This window comes from Lissotriton helveticus, chromosome 2_1 (assembly GCF_964261635.1).
Source record: "Lissotriton helveticus chromosome 2_1, aLisHel1.1, whole genome shotgun sequence".
In the NCBI taxonomy this organism is placed as follows: domain Eukaryota; kingdom Metazoa; phylum Chordata; class Amphibia; order Caudata; family Salamandridae; genus Lissotriton; species Lissotriton helveticus.
In genome coordinates, this window is record NC_136059.1 from 1,361,505,168 (window position 1) to 1,361,525,729 (window position 20,562).

Below are 20,562 nucleotides of genomic sequence, written 5' to 3' on the forward strand. Positions count from 1 at the left end.
ACTCAGTTATACAGTCAGTCACGCACCTATGAAATAATTCCTTTAGGCACTTGTAAATGCATTCATTCTTCAATACATATATATAAAACATATTTAAACTTTACAGAAACACTCATTCACTGGATGATGTCATGAGTGATGTCATCAGTGATGTCATTTGAGATGTCATCAGTAATGTCACTGACCATGTCATGAGTGATGTAATATGTGACATCATCAGCAGTGAATTGCGGGCACGCGAATTATAGTTCACTCAACTAACTATAACAGGTGAAGTTTTCTGGTTTTATATGAGTCAAATGTTCAACTAAATATAACGTCCCTGAAACCTATGTTTTTTTTTGTGAATTCCAAAGGTTTTTTAAATGCTAATTACTAACTGTAACGTCTGTAAAACCTATGGTTTTTTCAGTGAATATATATATATATATATATATTACCTACTGGCGGTCGCCAGTAGGTATATATAGTTAGGTTTTTTTCTCTATGGGATTTTTGAAAATTCTATGTCTAATAACTTTGGCGTTTGTGGACGGAATTGGCTGAAATTTTCTGGAAAATGGAACATTTTGTTTCTGAGCAGCCCCTGGAAATTTGGGGGGGGTTCGTCAAGGGGGGGCCGAGAAAAAAGGGGGGTCCCAAAACGTGTTTTTAACATTGAGTTTTCCATAGGGCGGTTGGCCTCACTTTTAGCCCGAACGGCTGAATGGATTTCCACAAAACTTGGCAAAATTGTAGGGACTGGTAGCCCGATGTGCCTTTGCTAGGTCTCAATATATGTGCTTCAGTGGATTTTGAGAAATTAACGTTCAAAAAAAGATATATATCTGTAACAGCGGACCGGGCAGCGCTCCGGTTCGCGGACTTTACGCGTAACGGAACTTCGCGTAGCGAAGCTGATTGGCTCTCCGGTGTCTGTCAACATTCTAAACAGTCCGGAGCGGCCGCCATCTTGTCTCTCGGTAGGATTGAGAGACAAGAGGAGGCCAAAACAAAGGGGGAAATGACCATCAGGGGGCATAGTAGATCCTCCCTGACCCCCTAGGTTTAATGTGGATGCTTTAAAAGGGGCCCCGCGGGGCAAAAAAAGAAAAAAAAATTTTTTTGTTTTTTTGCGTGGGTAGCGCCCGGTTCGCGAACCGGGAAGCGTTCTGGGCAGCGTACTATAAGGAAAAAAGAATGATAGACTTTTCAAATACTGTATGTTAATTGATTGTTGGTTTTGTTGATTATTTTTTAATTTTTTAATTTTTTTAAAAATTATTTATTAATGTAATTGTGTTTCAAAATTTAATAACATTTCTAACATTTCACTAGTTTATGAATTACATATAAAAATGATTAAAGACTCAAATAATTTTTTAATATTACATATAATTTTATTTTTCGGATTGTTTTTCAAAATTTAATAGAATGTCTAACATTTGACTGTCAGATATGTCCTCTTGTTGAGTGAACATAACTTCCCACATTTGACCGTCATCATAATGAAGTAAATGATCCACAGATTCTACACATTGAACTAATTCATGGTCCCGTGATTCATCCATGAAATCTGAGTCATCATTATCCTCAATATCTTTTTCTGTGTTGTTCTCCAGAACAATTTCGAAGGAAATATTCTGCTCACCTTCCATTTTATTGCTGTAATTTGCATAAAAAATAATTATATCAGTAGAGATAGGGCACTGTTGGGTTTAAGTTCAGACAGGTACTTGTGAGTTTATAACAGAGAAGTAATCTATGGGCACTGTATGGTTTCAGGCGTGAAGTAGTACTATTAAAAAGTGCCTGTGAAGAAGCCTAAGTAAATTCATAATTATACCCCAGAAACCTAAATCAATCCATAATTATAATAAAGAAGCCTTTCTCAATGTCTAACTCTTACAGAGGGATAGTATATAACTATCTGAAAATGTTTTAAAATTTATAAAATAATATCTCACCTTCTAAAAACAAGTTTAAGTTGTGAGTGAAAATGATCTTGCAATGTAGTTCAGGAAGTAGTAGTCAAAATGGCTGTGTTTCTCTCTCTTCCTTTATATATATTCAGGTACATAGCCAATCAAATGTCAGGTAAAAAAAAGTAGAAAATGAAAGTAACATTTTAATTGGTTGTCAATTCCAACACTTCAGATGTGTTTTGTGAAGTAATTTACCTCAGGGTATTTAGAGAGGTCTACAGGCTAAATGGTTAAATGGAATTTCAATCAAATTTGTGAAAATGGTAGGCATTGGTATGTAGTATGAGCTAATCTATATTTGGTGAAATTGTCTCCAGTCGCTTTTCTGTAAACTACTTTCCCACCTTTTTTGATGGTGCGCTTCCCAGGGAGCGACCCGGTACGCGAACTGGCGAGCGCCCCGGTTCGCGAACCTTAAGCGTTACGGGAGTCCACCATTTTGTGTTTCGGTCCAATTAAGATACAAGATGGAGGGCAAATAATGTTCAGAATGGATAGAAGGGGGCACGGTAGACTTATCTTGACCCCCTAGGTTTTCTGAGGGTGGCTGAGGAGGCCCATAAGTGCGAAATTTTTTTTTTTTTTTTTAAATTTAGCGAGGTTAGCTCCCGGTTCGCGTACCGGGTAGCGCCCCAGGGAGCGTACTTTGTTGAAAATTAGTGAAAAATGTTAGAGTAAAATAATAATTGTGAGTGATCAGATGTAGGGTAGCTCTGAGAAGAGCTTTTGGGTTTATGGTACATTTAGGTACTTATAAGTAGGTACCAATGCACAGTCTTAAATTCAGAATGAAAATTCTGTTGCCCTCATCTGAGAAGTGAACTCCATCTCCTCTGTAGATATCTTGCATGTAGTAACGCAAGTTATTGTTGTACAGGGAGCCCATTCCATGGTCTCTCATGTAAGCTGAAACAGATTTGTTTACATGCTTCCTCGACTTCTCAATTTGTGGACAAAATTGGTTTGACCACCTCCATTTCTGTCTTTGGCATATATTTGAATATACCAAGGCAGTCTGAGGAAAAAGTGCCATTAATTGCTCAAAGGTGTCCTTTAAAAGCATTTCCAGACCGACCCCAGTCAAAGTGCCCAAATCATTACCTCCACAGTGCACAATTAACAGGTCAGGTTTTGGCAAATGCATAAAGGTTTTCACCAATGGTATCAATTGGTGACATTTTAATCCTCTGTGGCCAAACCACTTAATTTCCACATCTTGTAAATTGAGGTTAGGTAAATTCCTGTTCTCAGCATACCTCTGAGCCCAATAGATGTAACTATGTCCAACAATCCAGACAGAAAACATGGTGAGAGAAGGTTCTCCTGCAGTCAGATGAAGTGTGGCAATGAAATGGCAGTTGAAAAAATAAGAGTTTAAAATGAAAAAAACTGTGGAGTTTCTGTGTTAATGAAGCAGTAACAGTGATTGGTGGATTTTGATTGCTGAAAACAGAAAGTTAGGGTGCATGGATGAGTTCTTTGAAAGTTGTATTTTGAGTGGTCAAGAAAAAATCATTAATAAAGAATGCACTGGATATGCAGGTGCACTGAGAGTTCAGAGTTCAATTGCAACATTGTTGTGTGAACTTGCAAACACCAGAGGCCTTCAAGGAGTTGGTTGCTATGCAAAAAAGGCAGAAAGGGCAGAGGGGGGAAGGGTTTTGATTTGAAAAAAAGTGAGGGAAGAGTTTTGATTGGGTGACATGAGAGATATGTGTGAAGAATTACAGCATTTCTGTGCTTTTGATAGCTGCAGACTCTGGAGTGCATACCTTTTGCTCTGCTGAAGACAAATTGGTGTGTTTCTGAGACTGTTTTGAAACTCAAAGTATTTGCTAAGGTGAGAAAAGATTTCTTTAATTTAGATAGAGAATAGTGTGCTTTAAGGAGAAAATTATGAAGAAAGTTGTGTTTTTCAAATGTTGCTTTGTCTCAAGTGTTTTACAAATAGATTTTGTTTCTTTGAGAAAATGTAATTGGAGAAAATGTGAAGTATTAGTACTGACAGGGTGTTATTGTGCATAGGAGCTGTGGAGTCTTTTCAAATTATGACTTGAAAATCGTTTTTGAGGAAAATGAATGGTTATAATATTTATGACAAGGACATAATGGTGTATGCTTCTTTATAAGGCAATTGAGTGTCTCTGATGTTATTTTTCCCATTTTAATGTAAGACCTTTCTCTGTGGAGCAAATTGCTTGTAAATATGCTCCCACCTGTGCATGGCAAATTTAGATTTTGAATGTTTGCGTTACATAGCCATGTTAAAAGTGACACAACCATGCTGGAAAGGCAATCAAAAAACGCTTTCATGTGTCTTAAGGACATTTTAAGTCATTTCTCCATGTGCAGTGTTTTGAAATTATGATTTGAAAATCGTTTATGGGGAAAAGGAATGGTTTTTAAATTTATGACAAGGACATAATGGTGTATGCTTCTTTATAAGGCATTTCAGTGTCTCTGATGTCATTTTCCCCATATTACATTAAAAGACCTTTCCCCGTGGGGCACATTCCTTGTAAATATGCTCCCACCTGTGCATGGAAAATTTAGATTTTGAATGTTTGTGTTACATAGCCATGTTAAAAGTGACCCAACCATGCTGGAAAGGCAATCAAAAAACGCTTTCATGTGTCTTAAGGACATTTTAAGTCAATTCCCCATGTGCAGTGTTTTCAAATTATGATTTGAAAATCGTTTTTGGGGAAAAGGAATGGTTTGTAAATTTATGACAAGGATATAATGGTGTATGCTTCTTTATAAGGCATTTCAGTGTCTCTGATGTCATTTTTCCCATATTACATTAAAAGACCTTTCCCCGTGGGGCACATTCCTTGTAAATATGGTCCCACCTGTGCATGGTAAATTTAGATTTTGACTGTTTGAGTTACATAGCCATGTTAAAAGTGACCCAAAAACTTGCAAAGGCTTTAAAAAAACACTTTCATGTGTCTTAAGGACATTTTAAGTCATTTCCCCGTGGGCAGTGTTTTCAAATTATGACTTGAAAATCGTTTTTGAGGTAAAGGAATGTTGTTAAAATTTATGTGCGCCATATGCCCCCAAATTTCTTTTTCAGGGGTGCAGCAGGGTGTTCTTGAGACACCCCTGCACCTTTGGAAAAATTCCTAATTTGCGATGAGCTAATTGCTAATCGCAAATTGCACCTTCATTCCTATGGGCCTCCTGGCCCATGGAAATGAATGGGTAATTTGCAATTAGCAATTTGCTCATCGCAAATTAGGAATGGTAAAGAATCGCTATTTATTCCTTAAAATTCGCTATTTTGGAAATGCAAAATAGTTTGATGATACATATGGCGGTTCATCTCTAACAAGATAAGAAGCTTAGGGATACATTTATGATGACTGGCGCAATGAAGTGGACATCACTTACTTCATTGGTAGAGCTTTACATGTATTATCTCCTCAGTATTCTTCATCAAGCGTAACTTTCATCTGCAATCCTGAGTAGGCCTCACCTTAAACAAACCTCTGGATAGGCCACACCTTATCGTCATCCTGAATTAATCATTTAAAATGCTAGGGACAGATTTATGATAGGTGTATGCCTCTTTTGCGCCACTGTGCGTCCCTTTTCTGATGCAGCGGTGGTGCAAAAGATTTGCTATGAGGCGACAAAATTACAAATTGATGCATTTAGGCAGATGTGTCATGGTGTAAAAAACACCGTGCCACATGAAACTGATGCAGCAGTGATGCAAAAGATGCACCATGTTGCAAGACAGGCCTCACTTGGGGCCATATGTATGAAGCTAATTAGCATTTGCAAAGGCCGAAGTTCTGTGAATTTCGGCCTTTGCGAATGCTAATTAGACAAATGGTATGTATCAAACAAGTTTGATGCAAAATAAGGAATAGCAAATTCTTATTTTGCGATTGCACTGAAGGATTTGCAAATTTTGTGATTTCTTAAATGGAATGTATCAAACAAAAAATATGCAAAAAATGCCATTAAGGATTTGCAAATTACCACCAACTTCTAGTTGGTGGTAATTTGCGAATTCTTTTCAAAAAGCTTTTTTTCCAAAAAACAAAAGGTGCCATATGACGCCCATACATGCCCTTAGGGCATGTATGTGCGCCATATGCCCCCAAATTTCTTTTTCAGGGGGTGCAGCAGGGTGTTCTTGAGACACCCCTGCACCTTTGGAAAAATTCCTAATTTGCGATGAGCTAATTGCTAATCGCAAATTGCACCTTCATTCCTATGGGCCTCCTGGCCCATGGAAATGAATGGGTAATTTGCAATTAGCAATTTGCTCATCGCAAATTAGGAATGGTAAAGAATCGCTATTTATCCCTTAAAATTCGCTATTTAGGAAATGCAAAATAGTTTGATGATACATATGGCGGTTCATCTCTAACAAGATAAGAAGCTTAGGGATAGATTTATGATGACTGGCGCATCACCAGGGATGTGCCAGTCATCCTGCGCTGCTGTTCCGCCACCCATGGTGTGCTGCATTTACAATGCGGCGCAGCATGGGGCAAAAATGGTACAGATGCGTGACGCATCTGTGCCGTAAAGGTGGCGCATTGCTGGAGTTGTATCGCAAGTGTGATGCAGCTCCAGCAAGGCTCAGGGGTGCCCCATCTCCACAATGTTGCGTCAAGACCTATGCCTGCTTCAAGCAGGCGCAGGGTTTTGACGGAGCTTTCTCCTATCTGATTGTAAATGCGGCACACCATGGGTGGCAGAGCAGCGGTGCACGTTAACTGGTGCATGCGTGGGGGTGTGCCATTTAACATAAATCTGCCCCTTTACATTTAAGTATGTGCAGGGGACACAGAGTCGGTGAGGCTTATCCGAGGTTAAGAAGAGATGAGTCCTGTTCACTGAAAAATTAGACATAGGCTTCACCTGCTCAGCATCGCTGGACATGGCTATATAATAGCTGCAAAATGTTACTCTTGTTAAACAATTTTACTATTATAATCTCTGAGATTTGTCTCTTACTCTGCAACATCTCATTGTTGTTATCTTTCTTTAAAGATAAAGACAACATCAACATGAGCGACAATCAGCAATCAGTTGATTTTGACCTCATCATTGAACCTCGTAATTGAAACATCAGTGGATGTTGATCCCTTGGATGATTTAAATCCTGAGGATGAAGAAGAACGTGATGAGGATGCAGATTTGTCCGAATTATATGACATAGGATGGGAAGCTGACGTGCTTGAGCCTATGGAACTATAAACATTTATTTTTAAAATTTATAATAAATAAAAAGTAAAAATGTAAACCGTTTAATTTAAAAATAAAGACACCTTCAAAAACAGGTTATGTGTAGTGTCTTCAATAAAATATTAAAATATGCTCATAAAATTAGATCAGATTCACATATAAAATAGCACAGGTAACATGAATATAAATTCCATTTCTTTTCTGCTATTTCTGTATTCTAAATTTGCCAAGCACTAAAAAATCTTTTATGTAAAAATGTCAAGTAGTGTTTTAAGTTTTTGATTACTGTTATTGATTTACTGTTGGGTAATAGTGGTTAATAACATTTTTTAATATATTTTACCACAGATTCAACTGCAGATCATTTCAAGATTTCACCATGCCAACGAAAGAAAGACTGAGAAAGGCTGCAAAACGTCAAAGACAGCAGGTGAATGAAAAAAAGCAGCAGTCCTCTAATAAAAAGATTTGTCAAGTCACCAAGAAAGCACCGGGTAAGAGTACAAAAACATTCATAAGAAATATTTGTAGTAAAAAAAATATTACTACAGAAAATGTTTCAGTCCAGAAAAAGAGAAGCAATTCAAACGGAAAGGAAAGGCCAATGAAAAATGTTACTGCTAGAGCAAGAGATAACTCTGTGCATGATAGTAGAAGGAAACAACAGTTTAGGGACATTCGTAAACGAATGTTCCGCAACAGGATAATTGGCAATTTGTTAAAAAATATTAAGAAAGGTCAACAGAAAGTGGTTTTTTATAAGAGAAAAAAAAAGTTGAGAAAGTTATTGATCAGGCATTTGAAATTAAACGGAAGTTATTTATTTTGATAATCAATAGAATTAGGAAGCTAAACAAGGCAATTTATGATTTCAAAAGAAATAGTAGATGGAAGAGAATAGTTAATCGTAGTAATTTTTGTGAAGTTTTTTCTGGAGAATGGATGCATAGTTCAAGCTGTGAGGCATTTTTTAATGAGGAGAGTTATTTCCAGGATAATGATTTGGTGCATGCAGTTGACACCAGTGGTCGTGCTTATGAAGTGAAAGATGGTTGTCCAGTTGAAAAAGAAAAACATGTGACAACAGAGGCAGAAGAGGTGTTAGGTAATGAGGTTTTAGGAAGACGTGCTAAGGGTCCTGTGTACACCTGGAAGTGTAGTAGTATTTGCAGTGTGCGACAGGATTCCATCAATTTGCTTTGTGATTTTGTACGGTCATTTAATAAGAAAAGTTTGAAGCAGAAAATGAGGTTGTTGCAAGAATTAGATCCTTGCAGAGTGAGAGAAGTGACAGGTTTGCATGGTCATTCACTGGCTTGTCTTTCCAGGAGAGTATGCCAGAGTGTTTTTCATCATTTCAGGATGCTAGCAGTGCATCATAATAAAGTGAGGAAATTAGTTAGAATGTTGTATTATGCTAAGAGTCCAGCAATTATGCTTAAACAATTATGCGCTGCTCTTTTGCATGGTTCTGAAATAGATGTGAAGAATATATGTGAAGAAATTGAGTTTTGTTACTTTGGAAGTAAAGAGGAGAATGTTGAAATTGACCAAGAAGAAGCGGGTAATGTGGAAGATAGTGTACAGGTTTCCAGTACAGATAATTTCCAGAGGGAAATTGTGACGTTTCAGGTAAAATCAAGTGAGAGGCCAAATTTCACTTGTGTGTGTTGTCGACGCACTTATTATAAGAATCAGACTAAGTTAGTGGATTTATATGCAAAAAGTGAAAGGGAAAATAATAGTGAATGGAAGGATTTCACAACATACTTGATGGCAGAAAATTGTTTTGATTTGGGATTGGATCAACGTGTGTGTACTTATTGTTGTTGCAAATTAAATCAAAACCAGATGCCTGCTAGAGCAGTTCATAATAATCTGGAATTGGTTGAGATTCCTTCTGAATTGAAGGATTTAAATACTTATGAATCTATTTTGATTCAAAGTATCCATCCCTTTCAGGCTATTGTAAGAATGGAGCCAAAGACAGGGAAATTGCCTCCATCAGATTTACAGAGAGGATTAAAGGGAAGAGTTGTTTATTTGCCTCTAGATTTGAAGAAAAACATTAACACAATTGGAGTAGAAAAAGTGGAAGAGGAACCTCTGGTTATCTTAGTTAATGGGGTTCCGACAAAGAATAAGAAAATATGGCAAGATTTAGTGGATGTTAGGAAAGTTAAAAAGGCAACATTGTATTTGAAAAAAAATAATAAATACTATAAGAATGTATATGTTGCAGAAGAGGAAGTAAGTGAGAAAGAGGATAGCGATTTGTGTGCTGGTCAAATTGAGAAAGTAGAACCCTCTACTAGTGAAGAAATATATGAACATTATAGTGTTCATCCTTTGCATTCCAAGGAAGTCATGGGGAATGCTATTGAGTTGTTTCAAATGAAACAAGCCAAAGGGAGTCCCATTAGTGTTTGGGAGGAAAGTTTGGAAGCTCGGTGTTTCCCACAGCTTTTTCCAACAGGTCAGGGAGGAAGATATGATGAGCGACCTCATCAAATTCCTGCTTCTGAATACCGGACTTTGCGATTGTATGCAGGAGATGATAGGTTTCGACAATGCATTCCTTATTTGTTTCATCCCCTGTTTGAAAGCGATCTGTCTGGACTGTCATATGCAGTGAACCACATCTTGAAAAGTGGTATACACATGCAAAACATCTCGGCAAGTGACTTTATGGATAAAGTCAATGTTCAAAACAGTATTTTGGATTCTCACCTGATTAATCTCATGGCGTGTCAGCGTGGTACTAACGAGTACTGGTACCGTCGTCATGGTGATTTAAAATGTATGCTGAGGAACTTAGGAACTCCCACATGGTTCCTCACTCTGAGCTGTGCCGAGTATGGCTGGGAAGACTTACTTGAATTTCTACGAGAGGCAAATGCTAACGTAGAAAACATCGAATTCAAGACACCCGGAGAACTGTGCTCTTTGGATCCAGTCAATGTATGTAGGTACTTCAATCATAGATTTGAAGCTATGATGTCTTTCATCATGAATAAGAAGAATCCACCTCTTGGAGAGGTGTTGGATTTCTTCTGGAGAAAGGAGTACCAAGCAAGAGGTGCTCCTCATATACATATGTTGCTGTGGATCAAGGATGCACCTAAATTTGGAACGGATCCAGAAGACTCAGTGATGAGTTTTATACAACAGTATTCTACGTGTGCTGTTCCAAACGCAAAGGAGAAGAAAAGCCTAAGAGAAAAAGTTCTGCGTTTCCAAAGCCATCGATGTGGAAAGTACTGTCGTCGTAAATTCCGAAACAAGGACAAGTTCTACACCAAATGTCGTTTCGGCTTTCCACGACCGGTGATTTCTAAAGGAAGAGTAAACAGTTTGATGTCTTCGCTGCGACATAATGTGATGAAGAAATCACCTAAAACACATACAATTTGAAGAGGAACGAAGAGTCCAAGTACATCAACGACTACAACCCGGTGATTTTGTCCATGTGGAATGCTAACATGGATATACAGTTTGTGGCTGATAACTGTATGGCTGTGGCTCGGTATGTGACATCTTACATCACCAAAAAAGAGAAGACAGAATTGAAGGATATGTGGGAGGACATTTCCCATGAAAAGAGCCTCAGCAAGAAGTTGTACAGTTTCAGTCTGAAGATGTTGTCGCATCGAGAAATCGGAGCGTACGAATGTTCTGACCGGTTGTCTTCAGCAAGTCTCTATGCCAAGTCCAGGAGTATTGTTTGGGCGAGTCTTGGTCTTGCTGCAACGTGTAATCGAGTTCTCAAACCTGTGCGGGAAATTGAGTATTTGGCGGAAAAGGAGCCAAACAGTACCGACATTTTGAATACCAACATGTTGGATACATATTATCCAAATCGAAGCATTCACCTCGAGAATGTTTGTCTGTATGAGGTTCTTCAAAATTACATATTCAAGAGGAACATCAAAGAAGATACTGAGAAAGGAGTGTATGCTGTAATAGGAAGTGAGGGATGTCTGGTCAAGCAAAGAAAATGCCACTTGGTAAACCATCGAAAATTGAGTGGCGAATCTCCTGAAAAAAAGGAGTTTTTCTATTTAGCACTTTTGCAACTTTTCAAGCCTTGGCGTGCAGAAGAGGAACTGCTTGGAGATTTTCTCTGTTACGAAGACTCTTTCAATGCCGCCAAGGAGACCATAGAATGTCCTGCTTTTCCCAAATATGTAGAAATGTTGAATGCGGAAATTGAGCAGGAAGCAATGATTGCAGCCGAGATTGCCAGAGACAGTTCTCAGGACAGTCAGAGTTCTGCTTCATTGAGTCAGGATCCACTAGGAGGACCTGTTATCGAAAATGAAGCTGCCACTGCTATGAATGAAGTGGAAAGAGCCATGGCACATGCTCAGGAGGATGCGGTTAACTTAGAAGAGTTGGAAAGACAACTCAACGTTGAGCAGAGGAAAATATATGACGAAGTTACCGTGCAAATTGATCATGGATTAAGTCATGACAAGAAAGAGTGCTCATGTACGTCGTTGAAGCCTGTCCGACTGTACGTGAGTGGAGAAGCGGGAACTGGAAAAAGTTTCCTTATTAAAGCAATTTCATGTTATTTGCAGGAAAGGACAGAGTCATCGCTGTCTTGTGTTGTCACTGCTCCAACTGGACTGGCAGCACATAACATTAAAGGGATTACTTTACATCGTTTACTGATGCTGCCAGTGGAGCATGACAACAAATTACAATATCACAAGCTATCTGGAGATGCTTGTTTTGAAGTTTCAAGAATCTTGAGGAAAATGAAACTTCTTATCATTGACGAAGTAAGCATGGTTTCCAATGTCATGCTTGCCTTTGTGCATTTGAGAATGCAAGAAGTTCTCAAAACAGAGTATGATGTGTTATTTGGTGGCAAACACATCATTGTTTTCGGAGATCTTCTGCAGCTGACACCAGTGAAAGGGCAACCTGTGTTCAAAATGCTCACGCATGAAGATACCAGGAAGTGCCTAGGCAGCATTGGCAACGTCAATATATGGTTAAACTTCAATTAGGCTGAACTGCATGAAAATATGCATCAGGCGAAGGATGAAGTTTACAAGACTATTCTACAAGATGTTAGAATTGGAAAAGTGACCGAGCATGGGAAAGAAGCTTTACATGCACGATTACTGTCAAATTTATATGCAGAACAAGATGTTGTGCCTGAGAATATTTTTCAGAAAATTACTGAGAAGAAATCTGGAATATGTTTGATGCCAACTCTTGCAGAATGTGCCAAATTCAACAACAAAATGTTGCATTTAGAAAAGCAAGAGATTGTGAAACTGGAAGCTATTGACAGAGTAGAGCATATGGGATCAACAATTATTTTGTCTGAGAATCTGAAAACAAAATTGGATTCATTAGTGAAGAGTATATCTAAAACTGCAGGTTTTGAAAAGACTCTGAATGTGTGCTTGAACTGCCGTATAAATTTAAGAAGGAATTTACATGTTGAAAGAGGTCTGGTAAATGGATCAATGGGTAATGTTGTTGATTTTGTAAAATACAGAAATAGAGATGGAATTGAATTTTTAAAAATTAAATTTGATGGCATTGAGGAAGTACAGCTAATTGGTCGTTGTTCTGCTAGATTTTTGCTTGTAAAAGACTTATATGTTCGCCGTAAGCAGTTTCCTGTTTGCTTGGCATATGCGGTGACAATCCATAAATCGCAAGGTTTAAGTGTAGACAGTGCATTGGTGAATATTGGCAGTTCTGTGTTCAAGGAGGGTATGGCATATGTGGCATTGTCACGAGTTAGAACTTTATCGGGATTGTACTTGATTGAGTGTGATGTCACAAGCATTTGTGCGGATCTAGATTGTGTTAAGGAATACAATAGGTTAAGAAGAGAGTATGTGTCCACATTTGCCTCAATATCCTTTGTTTGAGAAACGTGTGGTAGGCCGGAAACGAAGAAATGTGACCAATACTGGGGAGGTTGTAGCAAGAAGATGAAAAGTCGATGAACCTGAAATTGTAAGCAGAAACAAAAAGGATTCTGTTGAAGATGTTGTTGGTTTTCAATTTGAAAACAGTTCTGGTGTCAACTGCTATGCTAATGTAGTGGTTAATGTTTTCTTTTCTCTAGAAAATGTAAAAGAAGAGATTGTGGTCAATTCTGATCAAAGATTTTGCAGTTTGTTAAATTCTGTCTTAGAAAAATGTAGCACTGATAGAACAAACATAGAAAGTGTGTCTGAAATTCGAAATCTGTTAGACAGATGTTCAGGCCAAACACAATTCTCTCAAAATATTCAGCAAGATTGTCAGGAGTTTTTAATGTATATGCTTGATGTATTGCATGCTGAAGGTGTAGATGTAGATCAGCTGTTTGGGCTTTCTTATCAATGGCAGCATGACTGCGAGAACTGTAGGGTATCAAGTACTACTAGTGTAGACTCAGAAAGATTTATATATTTAACTTTGCCAGACAGTAAATCAGTCTCCTTTAATAAGCTAGTAAAAGCAGCTGATCACAACATAGAGTGTAGCCAATGTAAGTCTGAAATCTTGTCAACATTATTTATACGAACATATGGCCAGTATGTCATTTTAATGTTCCAACGATGTAGGTCTGATGGAACAAAATTGACAACTTTAATTAAAAATGTTGTGGCTTCCCAGTTGTCAATATCAGGAAGGACTTTTGTAACTGCAGCAATTATATATCATGACGGTCCTTCAATAACATCAGGACATTACACAGCTTATTTAAAGTCTAGAAATGGCTGGTCATTCTGCAATGATTCTGTTTTAATTTTCAAAAAAAAATTGCCGTATGACCTTAAAAACTCTTACCTGGTGTTTTTAAAACCAAAATTTTAGGGAAAGAATCTTGGGATGTGCTCTGAGGAATTTCAAGAAGTTCTAATGGCTCCTACACGATTTGGCCTTGAGGATAAGTGTAGTTCAGAGACATAACTTCTAACCATAAGACTGGACGTCATGGAGAAATAAGTGCACTTTGAATGAGTTCAGAAAAACGATTTCTTTTTATAAGCTAATTGAAGCAGCCAATCAAAACATAGAGTAGAGGGAATGTAAGTCTGCAATGCTGTCTACTGTTTTACATTGCTTTGTGATTAAAAGTGATGTAGAGAATTAAATAATTGTAGTAGTCATAGAGGTAGTGTAAGTCTGCTTCATAGTAAGCAGTATCAGTGTCATAGGAAATGTAGAACATGACTGAGGAAGAAGGGGAAGATATTACTAGTCCAGGATTGTGAAAATGATCTTCAACATTTTAATTCTGAAAGTTGCGGAAATGCCAAATGACGGGATTGGCTTACAAGAAATCCAAGAGTTATAAATGGCTCTGACAAGATTTGGCCTTATGGAAACTTGTGGTAGAGAGCAAGAAGTCATTTATTGTATGTAACATGTTTTTCAAAACGATGGAGGTTTTCTTTCAGAAAGTGGCGGGCTGAAAGTAATAACAGCACAACAGAGTGTAAGCTGTTCATAGGACATCCTTCGCCGTCATGGAAAGTAAGTTAACTTTAAGGAGTTCTGAATTCTGATTTGTTATGTTGTATGGGTTTTTTAAACACAATCATTTTGATTGTGGTTTTTTTTCCCCGCTGTTATATGATGAATACCTTCAAGTCACTGTTTTTAGTGAAATTTGATACATTCTGAGAACAGCAAAAATAAACCATTTAACATGTATAATTAATTCTGTACTGTTTCCATTTATGATGTACATTTAGAACTGTGTAGGAGGCATGGAGAAGGAGAGGCTTCTGTAAGTGTCAAAGTTCTTGCATACAGTGCTCATATTCTACGTAGTCTTTCATATGATAGACTACATTTCCACAATGAGATACCTAAGCAAAGGAAACACAGGTCATATGATTGTGGAATGAGCAAAAAAAATTGCATGTTTTTCAATTATATTACCTGTGTTTCCTAACATTACACACCACATTGTGTAGATGAGGTTTAGGCCTGTTCCTGGAGACAGAGGAGGTCTGACATTTGTTTAAGAGTGCAGTGGACATTACTCACTTCGTTGGTAGGCCTCCACATGTATTATCTTCTCTGTATTCTTCAACAAACCTAAATTCCATCTGCAACCCTGAGTAGGACTTACCTGAAACAAATCTGTGGATAGGTTACACCTTATTGGCATCTTGAAACAATCATTTAAAATGTTAGGGTCAGATTTATGGTGGCCGTGCGCCTCTTTTGCTCCATTGTGGGTCACTTTTGTGTAAAAGATGCACCATGTTGCAAGATAGGTTTCAGTTCATCTCCAGCAAGATACCATCAGTTTAAAATATATATAATTAGCATTGTGTAGGGGGCATGCAGATGCAAAAGCTTTTATAAGTGTCAAAGTTGTTGCATGCAGTGATGCACTTCTAGGTACTGTTTAATATGCTGGACTACATCTGCACTATGAGATACCTAAGCAAAGGCAACACAGGTGATGTGATTGTGAAATGAGGAAAAGAAACTCCACATTTTTCAATTACATCACCTGTGTTTCCTAAGTTTATGAATGACATTGTGCAGATGAAGTTTAGGTCTGTCCACGGACACAGAAGAGGTCTGGCCTTTGTTCAAGAGTGAAGTGGACATGACTTACTTCATTGGTAGGCCTTCACATGTATTATGTCCTCTGTTCTCTTCAAACAACTCGAAATTTCATTTGGAACCCTGAGTAGGTCTCACCTCAAACAAACCTCTGGATAGGACACATCTTATTGGCATCCTGAAGCAATCATTAAAATGTTAGTGTCTTGCGACACTTTTCTGAGACAACAGCAGTGCAAAAGATGCACCATGTTTTAAGATAGGCCTCACTTCATCTGCATCAAGATACTGTTAGTTTAAAATGTATATCTTTAGGACTGTGTAGGGGTCCTGGAGAAGCAGAAGCTTCTGTCAGTGTCAAAGTTGTTGAAAAACTGTTTGTCCTTCAATCTTTTCCCTTGTCTTTTGTAATTTTTAAATACATGTTTTAATATTTTTCAAATGTTTGTTCTCTCTTTCACAGATTGAAAGTATAAAAACAAAAAGTGAGTAATTTAACGACAATTATAAGGTAAATGTTTTGTATTCTTTTCGTTACATTTCTATCACATTCACCTACTATTAGTTCCACAGCTTCATTTCTTTAACCCTCAGTTTCCTGCCTTTGCTACTTTCCTCATTCCTTTCTCTATTACCTACTTACTCAACTCCTTCCACTCTTTTTCTCAGTCCCTCTCTTCTCATAGTTCCTCACTCTTGTTCACTCACTCCGTCTCTATTACTCTTAGTGTCTTTGACTGATCACTCTTTCACTACTTGTTCATAATGCTTTCTCTGTGTAGTTGAAGCACACTAAGGGGCATATTATGAACACAGCCAATAAAATTATTGCTGTTTTTATTGGCAGAAAACTGGTGCAAAAGTGGTTTTAGCGGCAGTTTTCTGCTGCAAAAGCGGCTTTGGTGACATATTTCTGCCGATAAAAGCTGCAAAACTTTTATTGCCTATGTTGATGATATGGCTCTATGTTATTTACATTTCTTTGCTGTTTCAATTAATCTTTTTCTGTTACTTCTTCTTTTCTGTTTTCTATTTTTTCTGTCTGTTATTCCCCATGTTTTAATCTTATTTTGAACATTCACTCACATTCTCCAAGAAAGTCTTCTTTGTTATTGTTCTACTCTCTTTTTTTTCTTTCACTTCCTTATCTATTTTGTTTTTCACAATTATACCCTCTTCCGTCTTTTCTTCGGTAAATAGATCTATTAAACAGTATCTCTGGTTTACTCCCTATAGCTGTCTTTCTTTTAACATCACTCTCTGTTTACTTTCCTTATACTTACTCTTCTTTTTTTTAATTTTTTTGGTTAGCTCCCGGTTCGCGAACCGGGATGCGAACTGGGAAGCGAACTAAAAGAAATAGAGCTTGCCAGAGTGCTAAACATTCTAGCAATTTTTTTTGAAAGGGGAGGTAGTTCTGAAAAGAACTTTTTTTTTAATGTTTTTGTTGTTTTATATTTTTTTTTTATTTTTTGAACATTTTTTGGTTTTTTTGTATTTTTTGAACAATTTTATATTTTTTTTGTTTTTTTTGGGGGGAAACAACAAAAAACAGGCATTGAAAAGGGCTCAACAGGAGCAAAAAAAAATTACTGTCTGGGGCGGTTAGGACAATTGTGATTGTTATAAGCTAGGTTGATTGAATTAATGCTCATGTTACCACATGATATCAATGCACCGCAGTGCAGACAAGTATATTTCATATGCCCAAAATTCTCCTGGATGTTTAGCACGGTTTCCCGTGCCTCTGCTGCTGTCAACGATATTAACGATGTTGACCTGGCCACAGGAGTTGCTGTTGGGTTTTCTTCCATGTCACGTATCTCCGCCCGGCTGTAATTCAATGGATGCCACCTGTTCATGTGCCGATGCATGGTATAGTTCCCGTAGCTGTACTTTTTATCAGTCCCTCTTGATAATTTCTCTTTGCAAATGAGGCAGGTGACATACCTCGCATTTACTTTTTTCTGCCCTGGAGGGATTGAAAAAAACTGCCAAATGAAACTGGCTTTCCTATGGGAAACCCGGGGCATCTCTTCCAAGAACTGTGGTCCTTCTCTCTCCTCTTCCTCTAGTTCTTCCTCTTCCTCCTCTGTGTTGGTGATGACCTGGGGAGGTGGTCTTCTCTTCCCATGAGGAGGTGGAGGTGGTGGTGGGGGTGCACCAGCTGAAGCAACTACTGAAGCCATTGCTCTACTATGAATAAAGGTCTTCCTCTCACAATGATGAAAGTCAGAGTGAGGAAAGAAGGAGGGGTTTTCATCATTTGGGAAAAACAATAGTTCTAAACCAATGAAAAGTGTTATTTTTAGGTCACCTGACCTAGCCTTACATGATTATGAAACCAAAAGTTAAATGAACCAATGAAAACTTTTATTAACAAGTCACATGACCTCTCACGCTTATGTTACGCGCTGCGGAACGCGCCCCGGATCGCTTCCGGGTCGCTGCGCTTCGCGCCTCGGTTCGCGCTCCGGAGCACTTCCGGGTGCGCTAACGCGGCGCGTCATAAGATGCATTACGCGGCAACGCGATACGTCGCGCTTTCGCAACGCGCCGCGGATCGCTTCCGGGGAGCTGCGCTTCGCGTCTCAGTTCGCGTACCGGAGCACTTCCGGGTGCGCTAACGCGGCGCGTCATAAGACGCATTACGCGACAACGTGATACGTCGTGCTTCCGCGACGCGTCACGATGTTGATTTCTAACGCGGCAGTTGCGCTAACGGAACGTTTACCGGTTCGCGGACCGGGTCGCGGCATCAAATTGAGCTAACGGAAAGCTTCCCGGTTCGCGAACCGGGAGCGAAACAAAAAAAATATTTTTAAAAAAAATTATTAATAAACATATAAAATATATTTTTGGATTTAAAGAAGAATACATTTTACAGCTATAGATATTAGCTTTTAAAAAAACAATGAAATTCACTGAAAAAACCATAGGTTATAGACCATATATAGTTAGGAATTAGCATTTACAAAACCTTGAAAATTCACTGAAAAAACCATAGGTTATAGACCATATATAGTTAGGAATTAGCATTTAAAAAACCTTATTTTACTCACACAAAACCATTGAAATTCCATATATAGTTAGTTGTACTAACTATATATCGCGCACCCGCAATCCACTGCTGATCATGTCACATATTACATCATTCATGACATGGTCAGTGACATCACTGATGACATCACTGATGACATCTCAAATGACATCACTGATGACATCACTGATGACATCTCAAATGACATCACTGATGACATCACTGATGACATCATCCAGTGACTGTGTGTTTCTGTAAAGTTTAAATATGTTTTACATATTGAAGAATGAGTAGATGTAGAAGTGTCTGGATGAAGGATTTAGTAGGTGCGTGACTGACTGTATGAGTGAGTGATTAAATGTGTCTCACTGAATGCATGGGTTAGTGACTAAACTGTCTTAATTTGTGCATCATTATGTCTGTTGTTCTGTAAACTGCTGCATGTGTTGATCAGTAACTATATGAGTAACTATATGGGTTATTGATTGGTTGCCCAAGCATTTGTATGGGAGACTGAGTGTGTGTGTGGGTGGCTGGGAGGTGTATGACTCTGTGCATATATGTGTGAGCAGTTGATTCACTAGATGTATGGGTTCAAAAGTGCATGTGGAAACAGCTGTATGGGCGGTTGACTGTGTGCATGAGTGTATTGGTGAGTGAATGGATATCTCAGTGCTACATGTCAAAGTAAGTACATATGTAAAATACAGTACATGTGAGAGTTGACATATATAAATAACTGTGCATAGGAGCCAGTGAATGTGTGAGTGGCTGTATACATCATTGTGAACTTGTATCCAGGATTGTATAAGAGAGTAAATATGTTTTAGTATATGTTTGAATAAGTAAGGTGTGTATAACTGTATAGTTGAGAAAATGGAGGTGTGATTGATTCTTTGCATGACTGACTAGGTGTCTGAGTAACTCCATGGATGAGTGACAGTCTGTGAGTGTATGTTTACACTGAGTGTATCTAAGGTTATATTAGAGTCTGAAGAGGTTCATTGTATTATCACATGAATGATGTCATCAGTGATGTGATCAGTAATGTCAAATGAGATGTCATCAGTGTTGTCATCAGTGATGTCATTTGAGATGTCATCAGTGATGTCATCAGTGATGTCATTTGAGATGTCATCAGTGATGTCATCAGTGATGTCATTTGAGATGTCATCAGTGATGTCATCAGTGATATCACTGACCATGTCATGAATGATGTAATATGTGACATGATCAGCAGTGGATTGCGGGTGCGCGATATATAGTTAGTACAACTAACTATATATGGAATTTCAATGGTTTTGTGTGAGTAAAATAAGGTTTTTTAAATGCTAATTCCTAACTATATATGGTCTATAACCTATGGTTTTTTCAGTGAATATATATATATATATATATATATTACCTGCTGGAGGTCTCCAGTAGGTAGTTATAGTTAGGACCATGTTTCTATAGGAAAAACATTTTTTGACTTGCCTATAACTTTAGCGCCATTTAACAAATCTTCACAAACCTTTCCCCCAAAAAGTGCTCCGGTGATTTTTGTTGCACATGGAAACTTTTGAGGGGATTCATGAAGTGGGGGCTGAGAAAAAAGGGGTTATAAAAGGGTGCTTTTAGAATGTTATTTCCCATAGGAACCTGTCAACACGAGTACAGCCTGAACCACTGAATATAATTGCACCACATTTGTCAGAAAGATAGGTGTTGTTATGTAGATTTTCCTTTTTTTTTATTTGATGCAAATCCATTCAGCAGTTTTTGAGAAATGTAAGTTGAAAATTATAGTGACATCTC